This window comes from Setaria italica, chromosome VIII (genome assembly GCF_000263155.2).
Source record: "Setaria italica strain Yugu1 chromosome VIII, Setaria_italica_v2.0, whole genome shotgun sequence".
In the NCBI taxonomy this organism is placed as follows: domain Eukaryota; kingdom Viridiplantae; phylum Streptophyta; class Magnoliopsida; order Poales; family Poaceae; genus Setaria; species Setaria italica.
The window spans coordinates 29,681,688-29,694,584 of record NC_028457.1 but is presented as its reverse complement, the minus strand read 5'-3'; the positions used below and the strand labels follow the sequence as shown (position 1 = coordinate 29,694,584).

Sequence of the window (12,897 nt, the reverse complement as noted above, 5' to 3'; positions counted from 1 at the left end):
AACATTTTCAAACAAGCACACAATTCAAACAAAAAAGTTTAAATTTTTTGAAAATTTCATATAAATAAATATTACAAATTTTTGGAATATTACACTAACAGTGGGCTTCTTCGCGGAGACTGTTTCAAGCACAAGAATTCCATAGCTGTAAGCATCTCCCTGCATTGATACCATGTTTCCAGCACCATGTTCTGTTGGATCGCAGATTAAAACAAATAAAATCGGAACAATTAAAATCGACAATGTAAGGATAAGTCATAACATCAGGTCAGAAAAACACAAGGTTGCTTCAAATAATTCTGCAACTTTTCTAGCTGCATGCATTATTTTTTGAAGAACTAGACACTACAGAAATAATAAAAAAAAGAAAACAGAAAACATATAGTACTTCATTTAGCATAACCGATCGTCCCTAGGGTCTCATCCGTCCGTACCGGCTTATCCGTGCCGTCCCAGTTGGCACCGAAATGGAAGGCCCATCCGTGGTGGTCCTAAAGCTGACGAGGGCACACACCGGCACGTTTAACATCCGTGCCAGGACTAGTCAAAGGCCTGCACATAAGGTCTTGTCAGGGGTGGACCTACGTTGACGCGGGGGGCCCACCAGAAATTTCATTGGGCCTTTTGGAAAGCCAAACTACCTTACAGCCTGAGAGGCGTAAGGTTACAGGTGGATTTTCAGAGTTCAAGAGAAAAACAGACCTAAAACTGAGAGGCGTCAATTACATGATGAACATTTGGCACCAGGATGTTTCTGGCGCCCGCACAAGTTACACCGCATTGCACGAGGAGCCCAAGCGCACGTGTTGGGAAGAAGCGCGAATAAACTGTTGCAGGCGGAGGAGATCAATAGCACACACGCAAAATCATCTTAGAATCCATCGGAAAGGAAAAAAAAGAGAGCAGGCCGGGGAGAGCGACATGGTGGGCTAGGGCATCGACGTCCAGGTCAACCACATCGTGCTGCGTCAAAGGTGCTGGCGGCCCGTCGTGCCCAGCATTGCCGGTACACCGCAGCGGTGTGCATCGGCGAATCCTTGGTCCACCACAACACAACTTCATGGTGGCCTGTGACGAAATCTTACTATAAAGATTTCAGATCTGTTCTTTCCTCTACCAAGCATCATTTAATCGTTGTACTAATTGGTCTGCACTAACATTACTTTCAACATCTCGCGATTAGTTGGTCACGAATCCTGCTACCGGCGTCCAAAATGTAGAGGCGCAAAAGATCAAAAGAAATCATTTTGATGCAGAATGAACAGTGATCTTCAGAGCACAAAATGATTCAGGCAATTGGAAGATGAGCAAAATAAAATGCAGTAAGGCAGTGGCTCGCAGTCTGTATGCTCACCGTCGATGCCATCGTCTTTTACCGTGAACCGCGAGATCCGGCGGCCCATGGCCTCCTTCCCGGATGCTCCCCCAACAGCTGCTTCTAGGCAGCAGACGGCGGCGGCCAGCGGAGTTTGCGGCGCCATCGCCGCGGCGGCTGCTGTGGCGAGTTTGTTGGGGCCAAGGCAGGACGAGGAAGCGGAATACTAGAACAGAGGTAGTGTGGCACTCTGACCCACGTTTCAGTGAGTAAAACTTGCTTTCCTCGAGGCAAAAATAAAGTGTAGTTTTAAAACGTGTGTGTGTGTGTTGTGGTTAGACTAAACTATATTTGGTTGATATAAACAACTCGTTTTATTTGTAGTTTAAAGTGTGGAACTTGCTTAAAAGAATGCGTAGTTTAAGGTAAACATTTTTTTTTACAGGTATGCTTTGAACTTGAACGTTGCCTACTCTTGCTGTTTCGCCGTGTTATATATGTCAGTAACCTTAAGGGTACTCAGTGTAAAACGGTTGTATGGATGAGGAACGGTATCATGAAAACTGTTGCATGTATGAACACCTATTAAAAAATAGTTAGGAACCTGTGGTGCAGCTTAGAAATTTCACTGAGCAATTCCTTTCTCAGTAAAATAATCTAGCTGATCTTGTAAAAGTGAAATTTCACTGACACTAAAACAACCTAGCTGATCTTGTAGAAGTGAAAATAATGGGCCTACTGGTCTTGTAAAAGTTAAAATAATAGGTCTACCTCCCTAGAACCTAGAGATTAGCCTCCAAAAACAAGTGCCATAAAACCATGCATTTAGAAAAGATAGAGTAATGCAGTTGTTTTGTTCATTGTTGAAGAGTGAAGGCATGCATGGGGTCATCTTGTCAGAGATGATCACCAACTTTTATCCAACAATCTTGATACAACATTAAAAGGGTACTCAATTTTTTTAGAAAAAAGGAATAGTCTTCGGCCTCTGCGACCACACACAGCCAAGTTTTTACAAAATTCTCAGCTTAATAGCGGATCAACAATAATAATGAAAAGCATGCAAGGAAGTAATCAAAAGCAAAGTCTACGATTGCTTTTCCATCCGTTGTAGAGTACAGATTATTTGAACTGCTGCCACTCCAGCGAGCAATAGCAGAAAGTATCACACTTGTATAACATAAAGGACGATGAAACCATCGCCATAAACTGGACACATTGATGAACCTACTATTATCCAAGAATTCTAGCCGCGGCAGGAATCAGCTTGAAGCATCTAAAAGTGGATCAAAAATATCCATGGACACATCGGCACATACAGTTAGTGATTTTCCATCTTCATGTTCTGCATTCCCTACAAGATAGATCCTTTGATGACAAGCAGCTCCTTGATGATGTCTCCAGTTGGCATCCTACTGGATGGAAATTCCTCAGAGCACGACAATCCAAAGTAGAGCAGTCAGGCAATCAGTCTTTCTTTTGTGCGAAGAATTACCCTCACCCGCACCCTGAAGTTCATTCTTGAGGCTAAAAGAAAGGCGCGTGTCAATGACGTCCATCGTTCCATTATGCAGGGCCAGCTCAACATATTCACGGAGGCTTAATCCCTCTCTGAAGGTGCTATCTGTGGGCCTCCTACCAGTTACCATTTCTAACACAAGAATTCCATAACTGTAGATGTCTCCATTTGTTGACACCACGTTCCCAGCACCATACTCTATTCCATTAAATGTTTGGACAATATTAGATATCTTTAGAATGTGCAAAGTTGCAAAATTATGTTACAGTTGTAATATACAGAAAAATTAAATGTTTGCATAACATAAGTGTGCAAGGTTTAGCTTCTCGAAATCATCAAAGTTACTTCACAAACATGCTTTATTTGGTAGTGAAGTAAAGAATAATAAAGACAAATAACACAGAGTCATAAACATGGAAATGAAGAAAATATTGTGCTAACCTGGGGCAGCATAACCAATTGTCCCTCTGAACCCCATCGAGCTCACTGACTGTTGGACAATTAAGTTTCCATCAACAATAATCTTGGCAAGTCCAAAGTCTCCAACATGGGCAACCATATCAGCATCCAAGAGCACATTACTTGACTTAAGATCACAATGTATAACAGGAACTGGGCCATCAGAATGAAGGTAATCCAATGCATAAGCCACATCTAGTAGTATGGTCACTCTTTCTGCGAGATCTAAGTACCTTTGCTCTGTCTGCTCATCATTTGCATCAGGATGTAGCCAACCTTCTAAACTCCCATTTGGCATAAAGTCATAGACAATTGCTTTGAAGTCGTTTCCTCTTGAATCAATACTTGCACAAGCTGTAACTATCTTGACAAGATTCCGGTGTCTCATGTTTCGCAGTGCTTCACATTCAGCTATGAAACTCTTGAGTGCACCAGGAGTTTGAAGCTTTAGTACCTTCACAGCCACAAGATTTCTACTTTCACCATCTGGATCATCTAGCTCTCCTTTGTACACAGACCCAAATGGTCCAGAACCCAGCAAATTGGTAGGCGAGAAACTATCTGTTGCTTTTACCAACTGTGAATAAGAGATAAATGGGTGGCCTGGCATGAACATTGTTGAAGGAGTTTTTGTTTTGCTTCTCCTGCGCCAGGTTAGAAGAATATAGAGCGACGAAAGGATGGCCAATGTTGCAGCAATAGAAATAACAATAGGTACCGCCAGAAGTTTATGTTTTTTCTTTGGTAGTTGTAATGAACAAAGAGGCAAATGTAGATCAGGTATGCCCCCGCAAAGTCTGCCATTGCCTTGGACTGAAACTCCAGAGGAATTTGCAAAAACGCCAGTAGATGGCACTTCTCCAATAAAACTATTGAATGAAACGTTCAGATAATAGAGCATTCTTATGTCTCCTAAGAATTTGGGTATCTGGCCAGATAAATTGTTGCTCGAGAGGTCAAGATTTTCAAGACCTTTCAACTGACCCAAGAGTGACGGAATATTGCCACTCAAGAAATTATTTTGCAAATAGAGACTCTGCAGAAGTTGACAGTCGCCTAGGGTGGAAGGACTCTGACCTGATAGTTTGTTGAACTCTGCATGGAATTGTACAAGATTTTTTAAGTTCCCGATTTCTTGTGGTATAGCTCCCTCCAAGTTATTATATGATAGATCAAAAACTGTTGAGAGTGTGGGGATGTTGAACTATGCATTTGGTATTGAGCCTGTAAAATTATTTCTTGAAAGATCTAATTTCAACAGTTTTTTCAGGTTTCCCAGTGTGTTTGGTATCCCACCACTGAAGCCATTGGCACCCAGGTATAAAGAATTTAGTTCTGTAAGATTTCCGATGGTGGATGGAATTGGCCCACTAAACTTGTTTCCATATAGGGTCAAAACTTGCAAGTCTGTAAGCCTACTGAATGATGAAGGAATAGTTCCTGTGAAGTTGTTATGATCAAATTCCAGAATCTGCAAGTTGAAAAGATTACCAATATCTTTGGGTATGCTTCCGGAAATTGCATTTTCTGAGAGGATGAGATATTTTAGCGAAGTGGAAAGATTGGAAAGTGAATCAGGAAGGGTTCCAGTGAACCCACCAAAACCAAGTGTTAAAACCTCGAGCTGGGAGCAATTTGTTAATGCAGTTATGAATTCCCAATCTTTGGGTTCCTTGGCTCCAACTAGAGTATGCGAGAGCATCAGTAGATTAAGATTTCTTAACTCCCCAACCTCTTTGGGAACAATGCCACTAAAAGGATTTGCACCAAGGAAAATCGTGAACAGATTGGAAGCATTAGCCAGTGAGGCAGGGATATGGCCATGGAAGTGGTTGTGCTCCATGTATAACATCTGGAGATTGGGAAGATTATCGAACGCATTAGGAGGTATGGCTCCATTTAGCATATTTCGTGAGACAAAAAGCACTGTCAATGATGAAATGTTCCAAATAGAAGTGGGTATTGGTCCAGTTAAATTGTTAAAGCCTACGCTGAGCACAGATAAATTTGGCAGCATACCCAAAGATGAAGGGATAGCTCCTGAAAGCATGTTGTAAGAAAAACGAATAGACAAGAGGTTTGTGAGGTTGCCCAAAGCAGATGGTATCTCACCATCTAAATTGTTGTGGGATAAAAACAATAATTCAATCGATGACAACTCAGCAAGAGATTGGGGAATCACTCCCGTCAAAAGATTCTTTCGAAGGTAAAGCTGGACAAGATTTTTCATGCTGGCACCTATCACGGATGGGATCTCACCTTGCAGTTGGTTGTTGCTCAGATCAAGCACCATGAGGTTGGTGCAACCTCCCATGGCTACAGGAATGCTTCCTTGGAGAAAATTTGTGCTCAAATTCAGCTCCTGAAGCTTGCTGAGACGACCGAGCTCAGGCGGTATATGCCCAACAAGCTGGTTGTTGCCAAGTTCAACCTTCTGGAGAAATGACAGGTTTCCCAAGAACGGTGAGATGCGCCCCGAGAGGTCGAAGGAGCTCAAGTGCAGCGAGACAACCCTATCAGGATGCCGACGACCGCAAACGACTCCTTGCCAGCTGCAGAAGTGACTGGACATGTTCCATGATGCCAGCGAGACCTTGGACGGGGTCGACAGCATGGACTTAAATGAGAGTAGCGCGAGCTCATCACCGGTGGCATTGCTGCTCCCTAGAGACACCAGAGCATGGGAACAGAAGAAGAACAAAGAGAAGAAGAACAATGTCATCGCTTCCTGCATCGATGAAAATGTGGGGCTACAGCCTACAAGAGCACACTTGCCTTCCTAGATACTATTGATCCTGCAGGAAGAGAAGGTAGATGTGTATTTATATACCAGTTTCTAAATCAGGGTTGAGACATCAGTGGTCAACAGGTCGTCTTCATCTAGCCTCCAGAGTTTGGCCAATAAAGCGTAGCGGGCGGGTTTCTAAGTCTTCCGGCATGCGGGCGCCACCAAAGCGTAGCCTTGATAGAAGGGTCCTTTAGTCTTTGGTCAATGTTCTTTTGCTATGGATGCAAGTTGGGACAGTAATGACGTGTGGAACTGACTTCCACTTTGTCGTGGTTGACGGGAAAAGGTGCTTTCTCCCACTAGAAACACGTCATCTGTCTCCCTGTCATCTAGGCTCTAGCCGCGAGGCAGTCTTTGGCAGGAGCTGGAAATTTAATGGCGCATTCCCCATTGGAAAAAAAAACACCATCTTCTTTCTAACCTCTTGTAATATTCCAAAATTTGAAATATTAAATTGAGTGAAATTTAGAAAAATTTGTTTGAATTATGCGCTCACTTGAAAATGGAAGACAAATTCTACTCTCTTCTAGAAATTCCCTAATAAATTAAATCTCAATTTAATTTCAGAACTTTTTGTGCTAGTTTGATTTGGCTCCTTTTGGATTTTGTTGGATTAAAAAATAAGTGTGTTTGAATTTTGAATCTAATTCAAAATTCAAACTAAATATAAATAAAAACAAAATCTAACCTAACATCTACCCTACCCAAGCTAGCCCGAAGCCGAACTGGTCTAGCCCACTCTAACCACCCCCAACCGCATGCAGCCAAGCAAGCCGAACTGGCCCAACCAGCCTGGCCCGCCTGCCGTCCGCCTAGCCCCATCGCTTGGGCCGGCGCCCAGCCAGCCCACCAGGCCGCCAACGTCGTCGCTCCCCCTCTCTTCTCTCGCTGACGTACCGGACCCGCCCGTCAGCCAATGGCCCTGTTCCCTTCTTCCTCCTCGCATCGTACATCTCACACGCGGCGCGTGCAGGGGCGACGAGGCGAGCTCGCCGCGCTGGCACACTACCACAACTGTGTGCGCCCGTGACACCCCCCTCCCTCTTCTAGAGCCTTCTAGCATGGGCTATAAATAGCCTTCCGGAGCCTTCTGCAGCCTTTTGCCACGTGCCCACCTTAGCCTCACCCCATGCCGCAAACCTTAGCGCCGAGCTGCTAGATGGCCGCCAAGCCATGCCTGGGTGCGCCCAATGAGGATCGACGGCGCGCTGCCCTTGGTGCACTGCCCCGCTGCCCTAGCCCCGGCCAGCAGCCTCTCCTCGCCATCCCAATCCATTCGCGGTTCCCCCCCTAGCTGCCACCACCAACCGGGTAGAAGAGAGGGGAAGAGGAGAAGAGGAGGAGAGAAGAAGAGAGGAGGAAAAGGAGGTCGCGCCTGAGGAGGAGCCGTGCGCCGCGCTTGGAGGAGGAGTTGTGCGTCGTGCTTGGAGGAGGAGCCGTGCGTCGCGCTTAGAGGAGGAGCTGCTCGTCGCCGACGCGCCCAAGGAGGAGCCGGGAGCTGTTGCCGCCGCACCGCGAGTCTTCGCTAGCGCCGGCTGCCTCTTCTTTCTATCCTCATCGTGAGCGCCGTCGCCTCTCCTTCCTTCCTCTTGGCGTTCTGTCCAGCCTTCGTGCCGCTACCGTCGTTGCTCTGCTTGACCAGCCTTCAAGCCATAACCGTCGCTCGCCGTCACCATGGACGTCGCGGGTCCAGGGCGCCGGAACCCACACGCATCCATGGGCGTCCCGCGGGCAAGGAGTTCCCCTGCGCCGCGCACGCGCAGCCGCCTCGCGCCTACCTTGCCGCGGCCAAAGGTTTTGCCTTTGGCCGAGCCGCATCCTCGTCATGCGTCGTTGCCCTACCGTGCTGTTGCATCACGCCGCCTGCAACCCGTCATGCGCTGGCCACACACTCAGCCACACGTGTGTGGCGCACGGGATCCGGCCAGCACACCCGATCACGGGCTAACCCTGTGCGGCCACGTGTGCGCCACGTGGCAGTGGCACGCAGAATAGGTTGGCCATGTGGACGCCACGTGGAGCCACGTGGCGATGACGTGTCAAAGGGTTGGGCCACTCTGGGGGCCCACTGCCAGTGGAGCCCACCGGCTGACCAGTGGGGCCCACTGGCTGATCGGTGGAGCCCAGTTCATCGTTGACCAGTCAACATTGACCATTGACCGCGTCCGCGCTAACCGTTGACCGGGTCAACTCTAATGCAGCCGACACATGGTACCCTTTGTGCTGCCACGTGGCGCAACCAAAAGATGACAGGTGCCACCCTTATTAATATTTTTCCGAAATTAATTAAATAATTAAATAAATCATTTAATCTTTAAAATTTCATAACTAATTCATTTGAACTCTAAAAAATATGAAACCAGTTGCATTAAATTCGTCAAATCAAGCCCATACTGTTTGTACTATTTGTAGCTAGTTTGATATTATTTGCATCTTCTAAATTTGTCTTTCTTGGAGTTTTTGCCTAGATGTAATGCCGATTAATTTATTTCCGTACATAGCATTTGCCTTGTTATGGGTCGGGTTCAGTCCGAGACTAGTGGTGGATAGTGCTCAGCCTGTAGATGGATTGGAGGATCAGTGTATGAAGTTCGAGGTGTTGCCCTGCTCTGACCAGACTGCACCTTGGCACGGGTAAGTTTCACAGCTTTGAGGTTCTCAACTGGTAACGGTATGCCCTGCAATTGAGGATGGTTGTAGACTCGAGGAAACAGGAGAGTGCTATCCACTTACTAGGGCTTCGGCTATTAGGTGGGGTTTGGACGGATTGCTACCGTTCAGACTCCATCCATGCGGGTACAGTTGTACAACCTCTGCAGAGTGTATAAACAGATAGCTATAGTTCGTGTCCACTAGTTATGGACAGTGATGTTGACTACCGCTACTCCTAACTAAACTTATAATATTCTTATTCCTCCCTTTTTTGAGATAGGCAGGCATTTGCCGTTAAGATGTGAGGGAAGAGAGATCTGACATCGCCTAGAGTGTTTGGGTGCTGCATTCTCGGGTAAAGGATTTGGTTACCTGTGACGACTTCCTTGTTGAGAGGTGTTGACATCGAAGATGGTATTGCTTTGATGCATCCTTGATTGCTGCTGCTGCTGCATATACCTCTACAACCATATATAGGTTGATCCATGCATATAGTATTATTCCCTCATTTTCTTAGCTTGCTGCTATTAGGAGTTGACATGGCCTACCCGCTTCTCGGGTACATGGTGGCTTTTCATGATCGGAACCCGACTACGACTTCGACAACAATGGATGGGAAGACTAGGGATGGTCCCTCGCTCAAGTCGCCTCTGGAGATGGTGTTCGCCATAGCTTATGTTATCCTGTATAGATTTTTTACCTTTCATGATTCAATCCTGATGGACTTGTACCGGCATGTGCCGAAGTATTGTACTTGATATTTATGATATTGTTACTCTGTTGATATTCTATATTTCTGTGTTGGTGTGAATTTGTACCATCTGAGAAAGGGATTCGTACGGAGGTGCGTAAGTTTGCATTCTCATAAATAGGAATTCGAGTCCGTTTCACCGATTGGTGGGAAACAGGGGCGGCCAGGATCTGCTCAAAGGGGTTCTGACACTCTTAAACTTAAGCTAGCCTCATGTTTTAGGTGCAAAAATTGAAGATATAAGATTTCACAACCTTGTAATGCAATTGCAGCACCAGCAGGTTTTTTATGCTGGGTCCATCTCTTTCCTTCCCTAATCGTTGTCCTCATTATCTTTGACCCTTTTGATTGCAGGCACTAATCTTACTTTGGAGACCACGGATCTTTTCTTCGAAAGGAGGGCACTAATCTTATAGTTGGCCGTATATTCTTATAAACATGGTGTGGCACAGATATCACTCTGTTTCTGTGGTCTTCAGAGCAGAAAATATCGTTTAGGAACCACGATCTTGACATCGCAGAAAGGAGTAGTTTTACAGGGAGGAAGAGATGTAAATTGCAGTGGAAAACGGCGGTTCACAGATTCAGGTGCTCACCGTCGAAGGCGCCCCCATCTTCGCCAAGAACGGTGAGATGCGGCTGCTTGTGAGCCCCTCTCAGAAGGCTCCCCCATCAGCTTTCAGACGGCAGATGGACAGAGCATCCACCGGCGGCGGTCCGCCCTCGCGGCCGCGTCCTTGGTGCCGCGGCGGCGGCGGCAGTAGTTGTCTTGGGGCGAAGCGATGAGGATAAACAGGAGAGGCGACTGGTAGCGTGCGGTGTGCCCCACCTTTCAGTGACTAACACAAAAGGTGCAGTTTTCTTTGACAATTCCAGCAACACATGAATTGCTGAATAATGTTGGTTTGAACTGTGAAGAAGTTTCTAAGTCTCATAAAACAACTAGATAAAGTGGTTTTTATCATCAGTGATAATGACGAGCACAACCTAGTTAATTATCAAAATCTCGTGAAGCCAAGGTACTAAATAACATTCGTAGCGACCGCTAGCTATAGTGGCAGTGGTACCCTACCACTACCACTACCGTTATAAGGGTGTGTTTGGATGGAGAAACGGCGAGGACGGGACAGGATCATTCCCGTTTTCGGGGATGGAATGATCCTACCTGATGTTTGGTTGGAGGGACGGGGACGTCCCTAGTTTTATGTTTGGTTAGAGGGACAGCCGAGGACAAGATGGATGGTGTTTGCGTGCCGTTAACTGTGGGTCCCAATTGTCATTGATCTAAAAATTGCAGGCCCCATATGTCATCCACTATCTTCTTCTTCGTCCCATCTTCTTCCTCCCGACCCCCACCTCCAAGCACCACCTTCCTCCAACCCGCCGGCCTTCCTCTATCCTGCCGGCGCCGCCCCCTCCCTCCTCCGCCGGTGCCGCCCCCGAGCCGTCCGCCTCCAACTCCGGTGCGCGAAGCTCCCATGGCTGCTCACCCCACCAGCCTCCTCCTCCCTTTGCGGGCGCCGCCTATTTCCTCCCCACGACGGCGCCGCCCCCGAGCCGGCCTTCTCCACCGCTGACGCCACGGTCGTGGCATGCTCCGCCTCTGCCGCATGCCACCCGGCCGTGGCCATGGCCTGCTCTGCCGCCGCCCCTGCCACGGCCCACTCCGCCGCCGCCCCAAGGCCACCGCCGCCGCCCAGCCACGGCCCGCTCGCGCCGCCGCCCAAGGCCCCAACTCGCGTGAGACGGCGCGCTAACGCCGTGCGGGTGGGATGGATCGGTCTGAGCTTTTTTGAGGGACCGATCCATCCCACTTTTTTATGGAATATGCCATTTTGATGCCGTCCCCATCCCCATGTCTCTCCAATCAAACACATGTAAAATTGGGACCGTCCCATCCCATCCTGTCCCATCCCTCCATCCAAACACACTCTAAGGTAGCAGATCCAAGATAGCATGTTTGGACTTAGCGGCTACTATTGCCCGCTATTGCGGCAGCTATCGTTCGTGTTAGGCCGTTATTCGCTACATTTATGATTCAAGTGACATGTGAATATGAATCAAATGGTAATAAAAATGTTTAAAATAATTATTTAAGTAATGATGAAAAATTATGGGATGAGAAATGAACATTTTATATATGAGAATGTATTGTTAATATATATCCATACATCTTAATTATATATATTTATTTGTGATTATTACCATTAAATGTAATGGCCAACTTAAAATTTTAACTTTTTTAAAGAAAACTTGACGGTAATATTCATATATGCTTTAAAATTGTGACTATTTTTTGAATTCCGTTATTTTGACTTAGCGCCCGCAATAGCACCCGCTATCCGCAATCCACTAGACCGGCACTAATCCGCTACCGTCCCGCTAAACGGCATTTAATACCTTGCGTGAAGCCAACCGTGTAACTAGAAAAGGATGAACATAAGCTCAGTATGAAGTGTAGTACCAAAAGCATGTCGAAGCGAAAACAGAATGAGAGAATGTTTCAGTTGCCCAACATTATTTTGGTTGCTCACTGAAAATTGCTATATCCTTCGTATAGATGTTGCATGCCTATAAATACGAATATCATCTAACCCCTCGATGTTTGTTTGATAGTCCACAATGTGGCAATGCACAGTTTTATCATTGAGATGTTGGAGAGCTTCGAGCGCAGACATACAAAGCAGTTTCAAGTAGCCTCGAGATGGGTCGCGAGATTATTTCTAACACTCTATTTGTGTTAATTAGTATTGGAAAATCAAGGAAAATTATATATATATATATATATAATTTGTATTGGAAAATCAAGGAACATATAGTTTTCTTTAATTAGGGTATGAAAGATTGATGAGATTTTAAAATCAACGAGATGTTTTGTGTTGTTTAAATAATAACCATCATTGCCATTGTAACATTCTCTGTTACCACTATTCCTATTTAAAACATTTTGCTCCTATCTTAAGTGACTTGTGCTTTTGTAATAGGTTAGTTTTTTTCGTGTGATTTGTCTGGTCGGCGCCACAGACTCATGTATGCGTACATAGCCCCACCTAGGGCTGGCCGTGCTTAGCAACTTTCTCCTTAATTGCAAACTATAGTTCCGATCATCTGATCAATAAATATATCAGTTTCAAACTAAATCAAAATAATATATATATTTATAGAGTGGTTTAGAGAGGTGTTTATTCTAAATGAATATATATAATATCGGATATCCATCCATATCCACAATTATTTCGAATATGAATTCGAATTCGCATATAAGAAACGAATTCAGATGTATCTACTTTAGCTGCCACATTAATACGGATGCGGATATTCATATTTACATTGTTGCGAATATGGATATCAGATAATTCAAATATTCTTTTTATTAATAAAGTGAATAATTCGGATAGCTCCGTGCCAACTTT

The 12,897-nt window shown here is 45.7% G+C and overlaps 1 pseudogene; it reads right to left on the bottom strand.

Annotated features, from left to right (window-relative positions):
* Positions 1-2,389: 2,389 nt before the first annotated feature.
* LOC101775085 lies at positions 2,390-6,102 on the bottom strand (annotated as a pseudogene).
* Between the last annotated feature and the right edge of the window lie 6,795 nt (positions 6,103-12,897).